This window comes from Microcaecilia unicolor, chromosome 7, assembly GCF_901765095.1.
Source record: "Microcaecilia unicolor chromosome 7, aMicUni1.1, whole genome shotgun sequence".
Classification (NCBI taxonomy): domain Eukaryota; kingdom Metazoa; phylum Chordata; class Amphibia; order Gymnophiona; family Siphonopidae; genus Microcaecilia; species Microcaecilia unicolor.
In genome coordinates, this window is record NC_044037.1 from 144,138,615 (window position 1) to 144,159,788 (window position 21,174).

At 48.5% G+C, this 21,174-nt stretch overlaps 1 long non-coding RNA gene across 1 annotated transcript in view; it reads left to right on the forward strand.

The window, feature by feature from the left end:
- The first annotated feature begins 15,031 nt into the window (after nt 1–15,031).
- Nucleotides 15,032–21,174, forward strand: part of LOC115474640 — a 62,468-nt gene continuing 56,325 nt past the window's right edge. The window contains exon 1 of the long non-coding RNA XR_003942882.1: nt 15,032–15,247. This is a non-coding gene — a long non-coding RNA (uncharacterized LOC115474640). The remainder of the gene's footprint in view (nt 15,248–21,174) is intronic.

Sequence of the window (21,174 nt, forward strand, 5' to 3'; positions counted from 1 at the left end):
CACGTCATACGTTTTTTCCAGCAAAAATCTAATAGAAGAATGAGCGAGTGTCATCACTGGCATCTCTGCACCAAACCTTTAGCAGTGGAGGATTTGTTATGTGCAGAGAAGGTAGTCCTGCTTTGGGTGCAACGAGAAACATATGTTACAGAGTTTCAGTGCATTAACAAAGGGAAGAACATTCCGAAAACAAGCCCCCTTTGGAAGCTAAACCCCTTCAAAGATGAGAATGGCATGTTGAGAGAAGGCGGCCATCTCACCCATGCCAAGATAGACAGGAATGAGAGGAACCCTCTGATCATCTCAGGTCGACATCCGGTATCCGCCCTACTCGTGCGCTATTACCATGAGCAAGTCAAGCACCAAGGTCGACACTTTACTGAAGGAGCAATCAGGGCCGCAGGAGTGTGGATCGTCGGGGCAAAGCGTTGTATTACTGCAACCATCCACAGATGCGTAAAGTGCCGTAAACTGCGTGGCAAATATCAAGACCAAAGAATGGCAGGTTTACCACCTGAAAGTGTTGACCCACCATTCACTTGGGGCTAGACATCTTTGGGCCATGGTCAGTTATCTCGAGATGGACCACAGGAAGAAGTGCGAACAGCAAACGATGGGCCGTTATGTTCACATGCATGAGCATACGCGCGTTCCACATCGAAGTTGCAGAGTCGATGGACACTTCAAGCTTCATAAATACTCTCAGAAGGTTTTTCTCAATACGTGGTCCAGCCAAGCAGATCCGCTCTGATTGTGGGTCCAACTTCATGAGTGCATGCAAAGAACTGAAAATAAACTCAGAGAAGAATGGCGCACCTGCCATTAACAGATACTTGAACGACCACCACTGCACGTGGATATTCAATCCTCCCCATTCTTCACATATGGGGGGAGTTTGGGAGCGCATGATTGGATTGCTCAACGCATCCTTGATTCCATGTTATCAGAGACAGGGGTTAACCGCCTCATCCATGAAGTTCTAACCACACTCCTGGCAGAAGTGTCTGCCATCATCAACGCAAGACCTCTGATCCCAGTTTCCTCTGATCCAGAGTTGCCTTTGATCCTGACTCAAGCTACGTTCCTAACACAAAAGATAGGCGTGCCTCCAAACCCACCTGGCGATTTCAATGATAAAGACTTATGCAGACGACAATGGAGACAAGTCCAGAGCCTTGCCAACACTTTCTGGAGCCGCTGGAGATGAGAATACCTCCCGACCCTACAGATCCGCAGCAAATGGCAGATCAGTAAGACAAACATCCACGAGGGCAACATTGTCTTACTCAGGGACAAAGAGACTCAACGCAATGATTGGCCCCTGGCATTAGTCACCAAAACCATCCCCAGTAAAGACGGAAACATCAGGAAAGTTGAAGTCAGAACTGTGAAACAAGGAACAGCAAAGAACTTCTGCAGACCCATCACTGAAATTGTGCTCCTTGTACCGTATGAAGAGGCATGAGCACCGAGAGCTAGCATCCAGCCATGAAGATCAGAAACTCAAAGACTTTCTCTCTCTCTTTGTGTTTAGTGTTGTTGTGTTGTTTGTCTCTCGTTTCAGGTCCTGAAGAAGATGACTCCACAACTGATGGTTGTCCTGATTATAGTTAATGGACTTATATGCTGTGCATGTATAAATAATGATGATAATGATAGTGGTATCTACCGATACCAGGTGGGGAGTGTTCTGTCTTTTGACAGCCTTGCCTAAGTTACAGTGGAACTCTGGAATGGGTTAATGTTTGTTATTATTTCACTGCTAGGTCATGTGAGCTAGGCATTGTGTGTAGTGTAGTTAATGTTAATGCAACCACTCTTGCTACCTCATTGACAAGCTCTGTTTCTATTGGTCGTTACCTTCTTATTCTCCTCTGGGCTTATGTGTGCCCTACTTTCTGGCCCTCTCTCTTTCTCCCTCTCTATGATTCTGTCTCCATTTTTACTTTCAGTCAGCTTATGTCCTGTTAAACGCTCTAAAGAGAACTTGTTTTTTTTTTTTTTTACCTTGGACATATCTTTATGTTAAGATATAACATTTCCAGCAGACCAGCTCTGATCCTCTCCTGTAAACCCAGCTGTGTTTTTTCACCTGTTCAGCAAAGCTGGGTTTCTCAGATTTCTGTCTCCATCCACTGAAGCAACTGTCAGAATCACGAAGTCTCTGTGCCATGAGGCAATCCTTCTGAGCTGCTGGCTGTGAGTACATTGTTGTGTTATTCAATAATGAAAATATCAGAAAAGAAAGAGACTTCAGGTGTGCTGGTATGTCAAGGTTAACTGCAAGATACGGAGACTTTCAGGTAACAGGTCTTAGGAGATTTGTACATATACTGTGCCAAAACAGGAAATACAGTGAGAAAGAATAATAGAATTCAGTAACATCCAAAACATCAGTAGGACTCAAAGCATTTCATAACAAGCACTGCCTCCACTGAATGCAAATCTCCAGGGCCGTGCCAACACGGTAAGCGTGGTAAGCACCTCAGGGGGGTGCCTGCCTTCAAGGGCGCCGCGCCGTAGTTGTATTTAAAGAAAAAAACCTTACTCCTCCGCTCCATCCCCGATTCCCCGGTGCTTTAAATTTACCTCACTCCGCCTCAGATGACGGTGTCAGTGAAAGCGCAGTGTCAGTGAAAGCGCTGCCTGTCTGATGTCTCTCCACCAGCCTTTCCTTCGCACGTTCGTTCCCTCTGTGTCACGCCCTCAAGGAAATGACATCAGAAGAAGGCGGGACACAGAGGGAATGAACGAGCGAAGAGAAGGCTGGTGAAGAGATGTCAGACAGGCAGCACTTTCACTGATGCTGCGCAGATGTCGGAGGTGGAGAGAGGTAAATTTAAAGTGATTGCACCCCCCAGAGCTGGCTCCCACGGTCCCTACTAAATCCTTTTTCATTTGCTAACAACCTGAAGCAGAACCAAGTTCTTAGTGCCTCTGTGAACATACTGCTTCTAGCTGATCACCAGATAATGCATACAATTCCCCCATCCCAGAGGTGACCGTTATCTGCCATTTTGTCCTATAGTCACCCCTACCCCCCTATAAAGCACATCAGGATGAGTCACGTGGAAGGAAAGGACATTCATCACTAAATTTCAGATGAGTCCCTTCCCCACCCCACTCACCCCAGCCCAGGGAGAAGCCTCTCTGACCTAGCTCCCCGTAACTACGATATGCGTGGCTTCATAAAGTTATTATTGAAAAATAAGCCCACGGCAAGGGTAAAAGAAAACCTCCTTGCCAGGGTCCGCCAGTCGCACATCTCTAAAAGGGAAGCTGAAGGATGGCTTGGACTCCTGTTTCGATGGAAAGAGAGGCAGGTGCACGGGAGGAAAACCTCGTCATGCGAACCAATTTTTAGAATACACTAGCTCTAAGTGTTCTTGTAGGAGTGGACGACTGTAATGTAGCATCTACGGGACTGCCAAGATGACCTCCGCCCTTGTGTATAACACTTATGAACTTCTGCCTTACCTGTGACATGCTCCACCTTTGAATAACTACTGTGAACTTTGGACTTTTGTGAACTTTTGCACTAACAGGATTTTCAGTTTGGACCTTGAATTCACACTTGCACCTTTGCTTTGTATCAAGACCTCAAAACCTCAGCTGCTTTCATATAATGAGCCTAGACTCAGACCTAAATCTGTGCAGTTTGGACTTTTACTAGTAGTATATATTTGTTAACCAGTAGTCAGATAACAAGTTGTAATAGTCAGCAATTCAGGTTTGTAGGAAAGGCAGCGGGCTCTGCCAAGGCAGTCTCGTGACCCATGTATAGAGGCTGTATTGTGTGAATGTGCTGGAACATTGCAATAAGTTACATTTTCTTGCAAAGTAACAATTTCTATGAAAGCTATGACTATGAAACTGACGTATCTTTTCTCTGTGAGAACTACAGAATTACTAATGTATTGCGCATGTGCAGGTACAGCGCATGTGCATGTGTGACGTATGGTGTGTTTTATGCGCATGATCACTAATTTGTATAAGACCGAATGTCAGATGACACTCGGGAGGCAGTATCCTGAGACTGAACTCAGTACTGTTCATTGCTAGCAAATAAAGGTGTCCTGCTTTCGGAATCATTTGCCTCTTGTCTCCTGATTTACTAGCCGAGGGCCTGTTTCATTTGGCGAGCCAGCCAGGAGTACAACAGGGAAACGGATTATATTCTTTCCCCTCCCCTGCCGCAGTCGGGTCGGGTGATCTGTCCCCCCCCCGAGAAGGTGGTGAGTGGCCACCGCTGATTTCAGCGTCCATCTCCCGAGGGAGGGCTGATAGACGCTGGCTGACTGGCGGTGGGGCTGTGTGGTTCCGGCAAGACACCTTTTACTCGACTCCGGAGAGAAGCACGTCGACGGGCCTGGAACGACGACGGACAGGCGAGTATACTCTGGGTAGCGACCGACCCGGTAAAGGGTCGAAGAAGAGGCTTGATCACCCTCTTGGCCAGTGGCTAATACGGACTAGGCCCCGAAACCCACTAGGCATTGCGAAGAAACCGAACGGGAGGGTTTCTTGTGGCGTATGAAAGATTGAGTGATTGGGCCTGCAGATCCGGATCGGGCGACCGCATTCCGGTCAGGCCGCTTGTTGACCCTTTTGTGTTCAGTGGAACGAGACCCCTTACTCCTCCACCACCCCTTTCCCCCCTCTGTCTGTCTCCTATCTTTGGCACTCAGGTTAGGATGGGCGGGGGTGGGTCTACTCCGTTAGACTTAATGACGGAACACTTTAGCGAAGTGTTCGACCAGGAACAGTGCAGTAGAGCTGGAATGATACAGCGATGTCAGTTTATGTGGCCCGGCTTAGGGAGATTTGTCGATTGGCCACCGGAGGGGTCATTCGACTACGAGAAAGTGGCTGCAGTTATGGATGTGGTTATAGTTGAAGGGAACCCAGGCTGCCCAGAGGATATTCCTTATGTGGAAGGGTGGCTTAACGTAGTCCGGAACCCGCCGGCCTGGGCTCAGCATAAGGTGGAAAAGGCCGCCCTTATGGTAATAAGTCAAAGAAAAGGCCGCAAGATCAAGTTGAAAGCTCAGACCATGCCCACGACCTTCGTTCCCCAATCCCCGGCAACCGTTGCCGTTGCGAAGGTCGTACGAAGCGCCACTAGCACTGAGGCCACGCCCCGCGCTACTAGCACTGAGACCACGCCCCGCACTGCTAGCACGCCCCGTCTCACTAGCGCTGAGACCACGCCCCGTGCTACCAACACCTTCCCAAGACAGGGAGGCATTCGAGGGAAAGCTCAGGGCCCCCAAACCTCCGAGAAGGCCTCAAAGGCCCCTATCCTTAGTACGGGAGAGACATACGAGGAGGAACCTGAACCAGCGCCCCCTCCTTATAGTCCTATATATCCTAACCTCGTGAACTTGGTAGAGGACCTGGACAACGCCGAAGCCTCCGCCTCGGAATCGGACGCCGAAGATTCTTCCGAGGCGGCAGCACCCGGGACATCTCGGAAGAGCCAGCGGGTTACCAAACCGATTACTCGCTTTCCCCAATCAAGTCCGATAAGCACCCTCCCCCCAAATCAGCAAGCGAAAGTCACCGATCTGTTTCCTATCCGACAATCAACTACCTACACTCCGACCCTGGAAGGCCAGCCCATTGAGTCAACGGTTTACATGCACGTCCCATTTTCTAGTGCTGATTTGTACAACTGGAAGGTACATGGACCTTCTTACGAACAGAAACCTGAACAGCTGGTAGAGCTGGTGGAAGGCATAATATACAGTTACAACCCGACCTGGGGTGACCTCCGACAGCTGAGTGCCCACATCCTAACCACGGAAGAACGCCGGTTACTGCAACAGAATATGGAAGAAGCAGTCAGAAGAGCCCACCCAGACGAAGCGCAGATAGAAGATCGTTTAAGAAGGGAGGTGCCCATCGCACGTCCCGATTGGGAATACCGGACCGAGGATGGTCAGAATCGCACCCGCCAATATCAGCAGGCCTATCTAACTGCTTTAAAGAAGGGAAAGCAGAAAATCACTAACATGGGAAAAATCCACAATATTGTCCAACAGAAAAACGAGAGCCCAGGGGATTTCCTCGAACGCCTCATGGAAGCGTACAGAAGACATAGTCCAATAAATCCCGAAGATCCAAAAAATCTCCCCACAGTGGTCATGAGCTTTGTTAGCCAGGCGGCATCAGACATCAGAAAGAAACTTCAGAAAACTGAAGGATTTGAAGGAATGAGCATAAGCCAGCTGAAGGCTATAGCCGATTGCGTGTTCGGATACCGCGATCAGGAGGAGAAATCCGAGGCTCGCAAGGAGGCCAGCAGACGGATGCGTGAAAATGCAGATGTGTTGGCTGCTGTCCTGGAAGAGCGATTGGGATCAAGACCACGGGGTAGGGGCAGAGGCCGAAGGGGGAGGGGATCAAGGTCCCCCATCGGACGGAATCAGTGTGCCAACTGCCGACAAGAAGGACACTGGTGGGCTGATTGCCCGGATAAGCCACGAGACCAGAGTCAAGAGGAGGTAAATGACGACCAGCCAAGAGGCCCCGGGCAAGGACAGCGAGGCCGAGGCCGGGGACACATTGAATCACAGGAGTGGCAAATGGCCCTGGACGCAGCTCAGGGCTACTCTGCATGAAGCGGCCGGGAGGGCAGAGTCCCCACTGACCCTCTGGTGGAAATTCGAGTGGGGACGCAACTAATGAGGGCCCTATTAGACACAGGGGCCCAACGATCTGTCATCACCACTGCTATTGCTCCTCCCACGAAACAAACTATACCGATTGTGGGAGCCTCAGGGAAGTCTCTCACAGCCCCGCTCCTCAAGGAACGCCATGTCCAAATCGGAGGAACAATGGTGTCTCATCAGTTCATACATATCCCCGAATGTTCAATCCCCCTGATTGGTCGGGACCTGCTGTGCAAGCTTCAAGCCACTCTACGATTCAAGGCCACAGGAGAAGTGGAAGCCAAGTTCGAAGGCCGGCCAGTGACACTTATCTGCCCTGTCCGAGAAGAATGGAGACTACACGCCCCCCTGCTTACGGGCCTCAACGACTGCCGGTACTCCCAGGACACCTCTTTTGCGCGACAGAGAAGAACCCTCATGGCTGGGGTGCCCGGTGTGTGGGCAGAAGTGAACCCCGGCGGACTTGCTGTCAACGCCATCCCCATCTGGGTCGAACTCAAACCAAATGCCCAGATTGTCAACCAAGTACAGTATCACATCCCCTATGCAGCCCGACACAGCATGCAAACACATCTACAGAAACTCCGTGAACAAGGGGTCCTCAAACTTACCAGATCTGCTTGGAACACCCCACTGCTGCCCGTTAAGAAGCCAGGAACGTCAGAGTACAGACCCGTCCAGGACCTGAGGAAGGTTAACAACCAGGTGGCCGACATAGTTGCCCTAGTACCCAACCCATACTCTATCTTAGCCCAAGTGCCAGCCCAAACCAAGTGGTATAGTGTCATTGATTTGAAGGATGCTTTCTTCTCCATTCTCCTTGCTGCCGACAGTCAGCAGTTGTTTGCCTTCACGTGGGAAGACTTACAAACTGGGAGTAAGCAGCAATTCACCTGGACCCGGCTCCCCCAGGGATTCAAGAATTCACCTACCCTTTTCGGTGACCAACTTGCCCAGGACCTGAAGGTCTACCAGGACGAGCATGGGCCTGTCGTTCAGTTCGTGGACGACCTGTTGGTAGCCCGAGAAACATACACGGATTGTGCAGCAGCCACCCTTTACCTCTTGAAAACCCTGGAAGCTCAGGGGTACCGAGCCAGCCGCAAGAAAGCCCAGATATGCGAGATCGAAGTCGAGTATCTGGGATTCCGCCTCCGAGAAGGAACCCGAAGGCTCGGTACACCCCGTACCCAAGCTATCCGCAACAAACCCGTTCCTGCAAATAAGAAAGAATTGTGTGCGTTACTAGGAGCAGCTGGATATTGCCGGATCTGGATCATTAACTTCGCTGTTTTGACCCAGGACTTGTACAACAAGCTAAAAGGACCTGAACTCGAGGGCCAGGACCTCCAGTGGGAGAAACACGAACTGAAGGCTCTTCAGGACCTCAAAGAGGCCCTCGTGGCCCCACCAGCGCTCGGATTGCCAGATGTGACTAAACCATTCCACTTGTTCGTCGACGAGAAGAAGGGATTGGCACTTGGGGTTCTCACCCAAACGGTTGGCACCTGGCAACGGCCCGTAGCATACCTTTCCAAGGGCATGGACAACGTGGCCAGAGGTTGGCCAGGATGTCTCCAAAGCATTGTGGCTGCATGCCTGTTGATACACGAGGCCAACAAACTCACTTTTGGCCAAACGCTCCTGGTGACTACACCCCATACTATTCGTGGCCTACTCGAGAGTCATGGGCCCCGATGGATGACCAATTCCCGACTAGTCAAGTACCAAGCCCTCCTATGCGAGAATCCGGAGGTGCATATCCAGGACACCACCAACTTAAACCCTGCTACTCTTCTTCCGGCTCCAGAACCGCCACTCCACGACTGTGACGAGGTGATGGCCACTGTACATTCTAGCAGACCCGACCTTAAAGACCAGCCCTGGCAGGGGGGAGTCACCTTGTTCACGGACGGAAGTAGCCAAGTGATCGAAGGGATCCGGAAAGCTGGCTATGCCGTCGTGACTGAGGACCAGGTGATTGAGGCCATGGCCTTGCCACCCGGAACGTCAGCCCAGAAAGCTGAACTGATCGCCCTTACTTGGGCCCTCCTCTGGGCAGAAGGAAAAGTTGTGAATATCTACACTGATTCCAAATATGCCTTCCTCACCCTCCAGGTGCATGGGGCATTGTACAAAGAAAGGGGCTTCCTAACAGCTGAGGGAAAAGGGCTCGCAAACGCCACTGAGATCTGCCAACTACTCGAGGCTGTATGGAAACCAAGGAAGGTAGCTGTGATACATTGCAGGGCTCATACAGGGCGGACGGATCCCATTGCCCCTGGGAAATCAACGGGTGGATGATGCAGCCAAAAGGGCAAGTCAGCTCCCTTATGGCCCTAATCCCGTGCTTTTCGTCCATCTCCCAACCGAGCCCCCCCATCTATGCCCCCCAAGAAATCGAGTGGGCCAGGCAGGAGGGCCTGGAATCGCGAAATGGATGGTGGCTACTACAAGATGGCCGGATATGGATACCCGAAGCCCTGGCCTGGACGGTGGTCAGGGAAGCACACAATCGTACCCACCTGAGCAGAGATGCCTTGGGACGCCTACTCGAAAAGACCTACTATGTCAACAAACTATCCCTCTGGACCAAGAATGCTTCCAGCCGGTGCACAACTTGCACCCGGAACAACCCCCGAACAGGACCAGATCCTGCGCCTGGCCACCTCCTCCGGGGCACCAGCCCATTCCAAGTCTGCCAGGTTGATTTCACCCACATGCCTCTGGCCTGCGGCTACAAAGCTATCCTCGTGGCAGTGTGTACCTATATTGGATGGATTGAAGCCGTGCCCACCAGGACGGAGATGGCTAAGGAGGTTACTTCCTTGCTCATGCACTACATCCTACCTCGTTATGGCCTTCCAAAACAGATCAACTCAGATAATGGACCTGCATTTGCTGGTGAAGTAACCCAGCAACTTAGTACGAGATTGGGCCTCGATTGGAAGCTGCATTGTGCTTGGAGACCCCAGAGCAGTGGGGTAGTGGAAAGAGCTAACCGCTCTCTAAAGAACCAGCTAGCCAAATTATGTCAGGAAGCCAAAGCTAAATGGCCCGACCTACTTCCCCTAGTGTTACTACACCTTAGATGCACCCCCAGAGCTACTGGACTCACTCCATACGAAATGATGTACGCCAGACCACCACCTTTGTCTTCCTTTCCCGATTCATTACAAGTACAGGGTGAGAGTTCCTTAGTAAAACAGTTAAGGGCCCTTAGGGAGGTAGTGCAAGATATCCAACAATACACTGAGAGTGCAGGCCCCTTGGTCCTTACTAGCCCTACACACCAGTTTAAGGTGGGAGATGAAGTGTGGGTGAAAGAATGGGACGAATCTGATTGTTTGAAGCCCAAATGGAAGGGGCCATCTCTTGTCCTCCTAACTACCCCAACTGCTGTTAAAATTGCAGGGAGCCCTGTGTGGATCCATTGGACCAGGCTGAAGCCGGCTGCGCCCACCGGTGACGCATCCAGAGCCTGGACGGCCTACAGCCACCCGGATGCTCCCCTGCGGCTTACCCTAAAGAGAAAGTGAACCAAGTTAATGTCCAGCCAGCAACTCAGTTTTTGGACATATTGCACCTTCGAATCACTGGTTATCGGAGTTGTCATCCTAAGTCTCATCCTTTTCTTGCTGCAACAATTTGGACACTTCATTCCCCATCATGATATTCCGGTTGATCTCCATCCTCCACCTCTGTCCTATTTCAGTGGGACCGCCGGCCCTTAGTTTGAACTGTACTGAGTGTTTGCGCCTGGTGCGCCACCGAACGGATGGAGGGTATAATCTCATTACCACCCTCATTCACCAGTCTCAACCTCCAGAGAAGGACTGTCATCCCCTTCCTCCCTGTGTCATTACTACTCCGGACGGCCCTCACCAGTTTCACAGATGTCTTGAAAACAAGAATCGCACTGTCTGCCATTCCCCCTCAGCCCCCAGATATTACAATGTCACTTTGAGCGTTGGACTTCCTCAGTACAAAATCCCAGCGTATCGAGGGCGTATCGTTACGTCGTCTACTGGGATTGAGGGAGATGGCCTCCTATATTATGTTAATTCTACCCCTGTCCTGGTTGCCGGTGCCCAGACAGTGGCCACCCTCATCTTCGACGTTTGTACCGCTATGGACAAGCATCCTTTGTCTCACAAGTGTGGAAGCCAAAGTTGGCGGAAGACCTATGCAAACAACCACAAATATGTTTGTCCCCTAACCTTAGATTGGAGATATGGTTCCCCCTGGACCTGGCTTCCATGTGCCGCAGACACCCGGGCCTCGGGATGGAAACGAGTATGCGCCTATACGGGAGGGGGATATCCTGGATGTACTGGCCTAGGTGAATTTTGTCGAGGTCCTGGGAACACTGTATCTCTAGACTGGCCCCTCCGAGGCCATGGTACCCCCTGGAAGGAAACCTGGGGCCTCGGCATTGACGGTACTGGAATGGATCCGATGACTTACATTACCATATGCCAAAGCCTTGACGCAAAGCCTCCCACGCACTATCAGACTACCGTAGTCGGATACCAGGAGGTATTCGACGAAATCGCTCACGCTGAGGAAGTAGCTACTAAGTTCCCCGTATCCCCCGAAGCTCGAAATATGTTCCTCAACCTGGCCGAAAATGTTGCCCTCTCCCTTGGAATTACTAACTGTTTTGTTTGTGGTGGCACCGATATGGGAGAACAGTGGCCCTGGGAAGCGAAGGAGGTCCACCAGCAAATGTGGGATGCCTTGAATTCCACTAATATCACCTTCCCACAACGCCCGCGCCCTTATGAATGGGCGCTGAGAACAAACATCATAGGCTCTATGTGTGCCAGCCGGGCCCCCTCCAAACAATACTCTGTTCCCGTTGGTGATTCAGCCTGCACAGGAGTCATCCAATACAATGGTAGTCGAGCTGTCTGGTGGCAGACTGACAATTTGCCCATACCCACGCCTATGTGGACTGAACCTACCTTGAATAGAACGTGGACTTAAATGGATAGCCCCAGCAGGCTACTATTATATATGCGGCCGCAGGGCCTATGAACAGCTTCCGGCCCGCTGGTTTGGTACCTGCCTCTTGGGCACAGTCCGACCCAGTTTCTTCCTCTTACCCCTTCGGGCGGGTGAGACGCTTGGTATTCCCCTCTACATGGAGCAGGGGCCTGGAAACAGACGGCGACGGGCTACCCGCGCCACAAAGGTCCAGATCGGAGATTGGAAAGACAACGAGTGGCCGCCGGAACGCATAATCCATTATTATGGCCCTGCCACCTGGGCTGAAGATGGTACATATGGATATCGTACTCCTATCTATATGTTAAATCGTATCATTCGTCTGCAAGCAGTACTCGAAATACTCACGAATGACTCGGCCCTTGCGCTCAACGTCTTGGCACGACAGAATACCAAGCTAATCACTGCAGTCTATCAGAACCGCCTCGCCCTTGACTACTTATTGGCCCAAGAGGGCGGGGTGTGTGGCAAATTTAATCTCAGTAACTGCTGTCTGCAGATTGACGACCAGAGTCACGTCATTAAAGATATCACCGACCGCATGGTGAAATTGGCACATGTCCCTGTTCAGACCTGGAACAGTGCTTGGGATTGGACTTCTTCCCTCACCGATTGGTTGCCAACTTCGGGGGGCTTTAAGAGCATCCTTGTTACGGTGGGCCTGTTTCTGCTGTCTTGTTTATTAATCCCTTTGTCTCTCCCCTTCGTTTTCAGGTGTCTCCGGTCCACCATGGAAACCATTGCTGATCGGCGTATGGCCGCTCAGATTATGGCCTTACAGAGGTACTCTCCCCTATCGCAATCCGAGGTTGATGACGTTGAAGCTCTTTCCCTGAGGTGATCGATGGGCTGCCCTCCTTGTGACAGCAAAGTCCGGCTACAAAGGGGGGGGGGGGGCGGGCACCATTAGGGACCCTCCGTCTCAAACCCGGCGAAGTACCCAACGGCTGCGCAAGGACCTAGGGCCCTCTTATTGCCTCCTTACGTTAACTTTTCTTGTCTTTCTCTTCCTTTCAGGATTCCTGGAGGTGATACTCTCCACCGGACCGGATGTTCAAGTATCAAAAGGGGGGAATTGTAGGAGTGGACAACTGTAATGTAGCATCTACAGGACTGCCAAGATGACCTCCGCCCTTGTGTATAACACTTATGAACTTCTGCCTTACCTGTGACATGCTCCACCTTTGAATAACTACTGTGAACTTTGGACTTTTGTGAACTTTTGCACTAACAGGATTTTCTGTTTGGACCTTGAATTCACACTTGCACCTTTGCTTTGTATCAAGACCTCAAAACCTCAGCTGCTTTCATATAATGAGCCTAGACTCAAACCTAAATCTGTGCAGTTTGGACTTTTAGTATATATTTGTTAACCAGTAGTCAGATAACAAGTTGTAATAGTCAGCAATTCAGGTTTGTAGGAAAGGCAGCGGGCTCTGCCAAGGCAGTCTCGTGACCCATGTATAGAGGCTGTATTGTGTGAATGTGCTGGAACATTGCAATAAGTTACATTTTCTTGCAAAGTAACAATTTCTATGAAAGCTATGACCATGAAACTGACGTATCTTTTCTCTGTGAGAACTACAGAATTACTAATGTATTGCGCATGTGCAGGTACAGCGCATGTGCATGTGTGACGTATGGTGTGTTTTATGCGCATGATCACTAATTTGTATAAGACCGAATGTCAGATGACACTCAGGAGGCAGTATCCTGAGACTGAACTCAGTACTGTTCATTGCTAGCAAATAAAGGTGTCCTGCTTTCGGAATCATTTGCCTCTTGTCTCCTGATTTACTAGCCGAGGGCCTGTTTCATTCTGAGTGTTGTAGAGGGTGGATATAATTCTTAAAAATGTCATTTGTCTCTTCCCTCCCCCCATCTTTTCGAGTGAGTGGTTTAGCCCATGGTGAGTGGACGACACAGGGGACCGTGGCTTGTGACACCTCCGCTTCACTGCAGCTGTCTGCAAGGAAGTTGGTAGTTGTTGGATAACAAACCTCAAGGAGATTGTGCGCGCGAAGCTGACAAAGTCACAAAAGGGAATTAAAGAAGTTATAACTCGCATGCGCCGCGCGGAAGGGTTTGATGTCATCTTGAGGAGGAGGCAATTCGCTAAGGTCTCGGCGTCTCGCGGAATTCTGAGATAAAAAGAGCTGCTATTTTTTCGTTTAGCTAATTTCAGTGTGACCAGTCTTTGATAAAAGGAACACGCACTGAGAAGCATGTGTCTTTAGCATTCGTTTGCTTGTGCGCTAAAATGACCCGTCAGCACAATAAAAACTTTATTAGCATGAGAAATTAATTTGTTTTTAACATTTGTTGCCAAGCTAATGCATTAAATGATTTAAATAAAATGGAACGTGTACCAAAGAGTGAGGCTTATACTAGCAGGGGGGCGCCAACTGATGGTCTGCAGGGGGCGCCAGAGACCCTAGGCACGGCCCTGCAAATCTCTCTCATGAATATTCATTGTCAATATCCTGACAAACCTGACTGCCTTGGGTAACTCCAGGACCAGGTTATCCTAACTACCATAGGAGGCAAACACGGTTGTATAATTAACATTATAATTTTATTTGTATTTGGGTAGTAACTGAGAAAATGCTATTGAAAATTATATTACAAAACATGAAGTTGACTTGGTTAACTTCTGCTGTATATCAACCAGTAGTAAATAATAGTAATAAACAATATTATTTATTTTATTTATTTATTGCATTTGTACCCTACATTTTCCCACCTATTTGCAGGCATTTTTATAATATATCACTGCATTCTTCAAAACAGAAGGCGCAAGTTCTCACAAACCATCTTTCTCTTTTGATCTAGCACAGGAAAAAAAAAAGCTTTCAATTGCGCCCTGGTTTGACCTAATGCTTGTTAAATGTGGGATATGAATGTCATAAATAAATAAATAAATAGATAGAAACTCAATGTTGTGCTCCTGATTCTCATAACATGAGGTCTGTTTTAGTGGCCCATTACCCGGAGAAAAAAAAGTCTCTGCACGAATATAACACGTGCTAGGGTGTTCCTGTAACCAGCCCCTCCAACTGACCACTGATTAAGATTTAAAAGTTATTCTGTTATTATACTTCCTCTGTGTACAAGCCGGCATGTTTGAAAATATAAGTGAGATTAAATAAAAATCATATCAACACGACAAGGTGAATGGAACAGCTCATCGGTTTGTTTGCTTTGTTTTGAGTGAATAGAAATGACAGCTGCATTGGGAAGGTGAAAGTTAGATTAACCTAATTAATAGGTTTCAGCGTTCTGACGTCACTTTAGCTCCTGTCTAAACCTCCTTGATCGTGTCTTATAGCACGCAGCGTGTGCCGGAATATCGTCACTGTGGTGGTGAAAGCAGAAGCGGAAGAGTAGCTGTATGTGAGTGAGGACGGAGTAGCTGGTGGAAACGGCTGTTGTACGCCAACGGGTTAGTTTTGCAGTCAGGGATTTTCTTGTAGGGAATTTGGAAGATGCCGGTGGCTGTGATGTCGGAAAATTCCATCAGTTTCAGGAAACTTCTGGAACAGTGCGAGGACCAAGAGCTGGAGGTACTGGGGGTTCAAATAGGAGTACTTTAATGGTACGAACACAGTGGGACCCGTGCTTGGAGCTAAAACAACGGGAAGAGAATTAGTGAGAGGATCTGGGTTTGGGGTTTGTGTGTTAGATTGAGACTTGTTGCCCAGATTTTCCTTTTCCTTTACTATCCTTTGATCTGGGTATTCAGGATGCATTTTCCTCCAGATTACACCCGTTCTTGTATCTTGATTAGCCTAGTGTTTCAGACACGAGGTAATTGTGCATAAAGTTACATTTTGGATATCCTGGATTTGCTGTGTATACAAACGTATATCATGCATATTCATCGGAGGTATCAGAATATTCTAGTTATTATGAGGTTATATAAGCGTATGGGTCAATATTAATTATCAGCGGTTCAAGTACTTTTTAAAACGCCTGTTGTGGGAAATAAAAATAAGTGTATATTCGGTGCTGCTAGCCTGCTGCACGTATATAGTCAGTGATGCATGAGGCGTATTTTCAAAGCACTTAGCCTTCCAAAGTTCTATAGGTTTGTATGGAACTTTGGAAGGCTAAGTGCTTTGAAAATATGCCTGCAAATATGTGTCAGGCTGACTGTAGTGGGGTATATGTTGTGTAAACTGGTTAGTGAATTACTTAGTGATGTGTGTGTGTATATATATATATATATATATATAGTGTCTGTATAGGACTTATTCTACTGGCGTCTGATTTTTTTTTTTTTTCAGTGTCTGCAAAAATTGGTCTATCCACTTCAGAGCTATCCATAGCTGATGTGGTGTTAAGGTGGAGGCGGTTATTGACAACTGTTACTCCACCATAGCATTTGGGGTAATAAAGTGGATGCTAACATTTACACACCAAATAGGTATGCCACTGATTAGAGTAATAACATAGAAGTGCACATGTATGTGAAGACTAAAATTCCACCTAAGTACTGTCCTTTTAATATACCGATATCTTACATAACATGTATTTTTACAGGAAGTTTTGTATGTGGAGCAGGGGTGGGACTCGCATATGCAGAATTTTATAAGTTTCATGTGTATCTCTGAGCACTTATACCAACTCTAGGGCTAGCATAAGGGCTTGTGTTTAAGTTACTGGATAGTGTCTTAATAGTAAAACAGGTGTAGAGAGTTCATTCCAAAGTGAAGGTTCTAGACTCAAAAAACTAACTTTGTTCGGATGGGGGATTACCTCAAATTGTTATTTGGATAGGAACATTTAGAAGTAGGAAAGCAGTGGGCAAATCTGAAAGGGCTATTGTAAGGGAAACAAACTTTTTTGTAAGGAAAGTAAATAAAAGTAAGAAGGCTCAAAAGTAGTACCTGAAAAGGTAAAGTGACAATATCTGGCAAGCTAAGAGTAGCCGGTAGAGGAGTCAGGAAAGAAAAAATGTCCTCCCATTTTACTGTATTGGCTTAGATGGTTTTTAGATAGGAGGAAGTACAAAAACGGCACTGTGAGACTCAAAGGTGAAGGGGAGGAATATATAGAAGCTGATATAAGGCAGAATTGTTTAACAGATATTTCTGTTCTGTGTTCATGGTTGAAGGGCCAAGAGCAGGACTACAGAAGACAAACATAAATAAGAATGGAGGTGTGATAGACACTGAATGATTTTCAGAGGACTGTGTTTATGAGGAGCTAGCTAAATAAAAGTGGACAAAAGCGCATATGTCCAAGGGTACTGAAGGAACTTAGGGAAGTTCTGGCGGCTCCACTGGCTAACCTTTTTAATACTTCTGTAGAGTCGGGAGTGGTTCCGGAGGGCCGGAGGAAGCTATATATATATATATATATATATATGTATACACACACACACACAGAGATGTAGTAGCAGTGTTACTCCACTCTTAAGGTTATCAATAGAAATCAAACAAAATAAAACATGGAAAAGAAAATAAGATACCTTTTTTTTATTGGACATAACTTAATACATTTCTTGATTAGCTTTCGAAGGTTCCCTTCTTCGTCAGATCGGAAATAAGCAAATGTGGTAGCAGATAGTATATATAAGTGAGACATCCAAGCATTACTTTGATAGTCTGACAGGGTGGGGGTGGGTAGGAGATATGCATGGGGACATCAAAGCATTTCATTGATATAAGGGGACATGGTTTCACGAGTCAATTTCTTTGACTGGGTAACCAGATTTTTAACAAAGCTTTTGACATGGTTCCATGTAGACAACTAAGAAATAAGCTAAATATCCTCAGTATGGGCCCTAAAGTGACTGACTGGGTTAGGAACTGGTTGAGTGGAATGCAACAGAGGGTAGTCATAAATGGAGCTCACTCTGAGGAAAGGGGTGTGCTGCAAGGTTTGGTTCTTGTGCCGGTTCTTTTTAACATGGCTTTTTAGGGAAATATTTTCTTCATAATGTTCGTATCCTATATCCTTTTCTGTTCCGGTTTTGTTTTGTACATTTCTTGGCTCTGGCTTATAATTGTTGTGCTATGCAGTTGTTCCCCACCTGATGTGTTTGATTATTTGTGATTAATATATGTGCTGTTTTTATTTATGAATAATGCAAAACAGGTATCAATGTGATTTACATGTTTACAAATAAACAAGTAACATATCTACTTGTTTATATCAACTCCAGGCATCTATTACACTTTCTTTAAAAAAATAAACTAAAATTCCGATGTTCAGGTCTTGACAAATGTTCTTTACGTCTAGGAGCCAGCCTGAAAATTTGGTAGTCAGTGGATGAGATCTCTGAGCCCCCAACCACCCTCCCCCGTCCCCTGTTATCCCAACCAGAATTCAAGATGGATGCAGATGTATCCTTTTTGGAAGTCTGCCTCAGTTCCTTCAAGGAGTTATTCACTAAATTTGTTTTCCCATTCCCATACAGCTTAGTAAATCGGGATTCTAATGTGCCACTGCATAGTACTGGCAAAAGGTGGCAGCAGCCCCCTTTTCTGAAGCATTTTGTCTGCAGCAAGCTAGTGCCTACTGGTACCTGTGCCAGAGGTGATTGATTTATTTAGCTGTGGTATAGGTCTCCACCACCTTGTCCTTCCTCAGCCACCTCTCATTCTCTTTCCCCATCCTCCAGTTCAGTAAAAAAAATTTGTTTGTCCCACCCTGACCTCCCTCATTCTCCTCTTCCTCATCTTTTTCATCTAGTCTCCTTTCTCAGTCCCTCTATATCAGCCCTTCTCTTTCTTTGATTTTATTGCATTTAGTAACTTACAACTGTCGCGTGCTCGAGGACCTTGGCATACTGTCAGGCTTCTTCCCCGGGAGCACTGGGTTCGTGAGCCCATGGGCCACTACCGTGGAGCGGCAGTGGCAGGCAAGATCACCTCCAAGGTAGAGATGAGACAAAACTGGACCGGAACCCCGGACTGGAGTTCTACACTGGAATACACGGAACTGGAACGCACCGGACGGGTGCGCACTGGAGTGGAGCCCGCTGGACTGGAACACACTGGAGGGCCCCACAGGACTGGAACATACAGGAGTGAAACCCGCTGGACTGGAACACACTGGACCTAGGCTTCACCTACGCTTGACCACCTTTCCCCGAGGGTTGAGCCCTCAGGTTCTGGCAGCTGGTAGGACTTACAGGAAAACCCGGAACTGGAACTTGCAAGCAGGAACAGCAGGAATGAAGATCCAGGAGTGCCCCCTGGCACCTAGGCGCAGGCAAGGCCGACAGGCAGGGACTGTCCGGGTTCTGGCAGTCGGCAGGTTTAAACACAATGACTAGTAAACTGTACCTAGGCTAATAGAAACGCTATACCCAGGCAAACCAGTCATACACAAGAAACATACACAGAGCACACTCAGGAGACTTGAAAGCTATACACCAGCTAACAACAAAGCTGTGCCCAAGCTAACAAGTCATGCACTGAAACAGTGTACAGAGCACTAGCAAAGCTATACACAGGCTAACAAGCCACACGGTGCCTAAGCTGGCTAGTCTAAACAAACACAGAGCACTAGCAAAGCTATACACAGGCTAACAAGCCACACGGTGCCTAAGCTGGCTAGTCAAACATAGAAACTCACACAGAGCAAACAGTGTACAGAGCACTCTATACACCAGGGCCCTAGATGAAATGCAAAGGCCAGGGCTGTAGTCTCTAAGTGATTAATAAAGCCCTTCCACACCAGAGGCACAGCGGCAGCAATCACCTTGCATCCAAACAGAGGCTTGACACACAGAGAAGTCAGCCCAGCGGGAGCCATCTTGGATACTGGCATAGAGGAGTCGGTGGCAGCCATCTTGGAAAAGGCATAGCCCACACAGGTGAGGTTCAGTAGGGCAATCAGCACACAGAGCCAGAGAGAAACTAAGACAGAGACAGACACAGACACAAGCAGAAGCCAGCACAGCCACTGACTCCCAGAAACAGGGTAAGTCTGAGGGTGGTCACGGCCACAGACGTAACAGTACCCCCTCCTCAAGACCCCCCTCTCGGTCTCCCTGAGGAGTTCAGGTGTCCGGGGTAACTATGGTGAAACCTCCTGATGGGTCTCAAAAGCCAGACATAGATCACTGGACTGGAAGTCACAAGGAAGTTCAAAACTGGCAGACAAAAGTAGAACCTGTGACCAGGAGGCTCCTTCGAATCACCACGGGGCAACCTCAGGAACATGGATTCATCAAGAGGAACAAAATTCAAAAGTAACCCTTCCCAGAGGGAACCCACAATGTCCTGGACCTCTTGGCAATTCCGTATAATGGCAAGAGCAAGGCTGAAGCCACTACCCCAGCTGACATCAGAAGCCGGGCTGGGGCCCGAAGTGGCATCCCAGTCTTGACAGGAACTAGAAGTCTGAACAGAAGCAGATCTGGAACTGGAACCTGGGTTGGCATCCAAAACGGAGCCGGGATTTGGGCCCGGACTGGAATCAACCCCTTGACTGTAACTGGAACTGGATTCAGGAGCTTGACTGGAACTGCAACTCGACCCAGGCTCAGCATCTTGACTGGAACTGCAACTCGACCCAGGCTCAGCATCTTGACTGGAACTGCAACTCGGAGTGGACACAGCATCACGGCTGGCCTCAGTACTGGGTGTAGACTCAGCCCACAGCACAGACTCAGCATCTCGGCTGGGACTGGCACTTGGTCCGGGACTACTAAGCCACCTTCTTTCAGCTTGGGCTTCAGGAGTATCCCGTAGGGTTGGCTCCGAGAGGAGTTGGAAGCGGTAAAAGAACAGCTTGGTAGAGGGATCCATAGCAGAAACTGGGTTTTCTTCAAACCCAAGCCAGGAGACACGCTTTCTCTCTGCGGCAGCTTCAGGGGTATCCTTCAAGGCTGGATCAGACAAAAGGGCAACCCGGTACTCCTGGAGCGTCATAAACGGATCCAGCTCAAAAATGGGGTTGGAATTGGGATCCATACTGGTACTAGGAGACTCCGTAGACAGCGCCACTTGAACTGGACGCAGAGACTTGGCTTGACGTGCTGCTTGGACTTGAATCGGAGACTCGGTCAGAAGTACCCCTCGGACTGGACTCAGAGGCTTGAGTGGAAGCGCCACTTGAACTGGAGTTGGTGACTCGGTTAGGAGCTTCCCTCGGACTGGACTCTGAAGCTTGGCTGAACGCGCTGCTCGGACTGGATTCAGAGGCTTGTCTGGACTGGACCCCTGCTGGGCTCAGAGCGTGGAATTCCCAAGACATCTTCTCTCAGCGACAGCTTCCGGAGTATCCCTCAAAGCTGGATTCAGGACAAGGCTGCGGCGATACTCTGAGAGCGTGATGAAAGGGTCCATATCTGAAACTAGGCTTTCAGTGATTCCAAGCCACCGGACACGTTTTCTCTCAGCTGCCGCTTCAGGGGTCTTCTTCAAAACAGGATGAGACAACAGTTTCCCACGATACTGACGAAGAGTCATAGAAGGATTAAGCACAATGACGGAGCTGGACCCCAGCTGGGTCGGCTGGGTGGGGGTTCTTG